Below are 751 nucleotides of genomic sequence, written 5' to 3' on the forward strand. Positions count from 1 at the left end.
ACTAAGATGGGTGACCACTTGGGAAGTCCTCGTGTTGCATCCCCCACCCTCTTTTTAATCTTTTTTTTAAACCGCTGGACGGCTCGCTAAGGGTACTCTCCTTTTAAACCGCTAAACCGCTAAGCGAGAGAAGTTGCGCGGAGAGAGAGGGTCAAGTACATTTTGCGCGCAATACGTGACGGACCCCCTGGGAAGGCCTCGTGTTGCATCCCCCACCCTCTTTTTAATCTTTTTTTTAAACCGCTGGACGGCTCGCTAAGGGTACTCTCCTTTTAAACCGCTAAACCGCTAAGCGAGAGAAGTTGCGCGGAGAGAGAGGGTCAAGTACATTTTGCGCGCAATACGTGACGGACCCCCTGGGAAGGCCTCGTGTTGCATCCCCCACCCTCTTTTTAATCTTTTTTTTAAACCGCTGGACGGCTCGCTAAGGGTACTCTCCTTTTAAACCGCTAAACCGCTAAGCGAGAGAAGTTGCGCGGAGAGAGAGGGTCAAGTGCATTTTGCGCGCAATACGTGACGGACCCCCTGGGAAGTCCTCGTGTTGCATCCCCCACCCTCTTTTTAATCTTTCTTTTAAACCGCTGGACCGCTCGCTAAGGGTACTATCCTTTTAAACCGCTAAACCGCTAAGCGAGAGAAGTTGCGCGGAGAGATAGGGTCAAGTACATTTTGCGCGCAATACGTGACGGACCCCCTGGGAAGTCCTCGTGTTGCATCCCCCACCCTCTTTTTAATCTTTCTTTTAAACCGC

Source organism: Ipomoea triloba, chromosome 16 (assembly GCF_003576645.1).
Source record: "Ipomoea triloba cultivar NCNSP0323 chromosome 16, ASM357664v1".
NCBI classification, from domain to species: domain Eukaryota; kingdom Viridiplantae; phylum Streptophyta; class Magnoliopsida; order Solanales; family Convolvulaceae; genus Ipomoea; species Ipomoea triloba.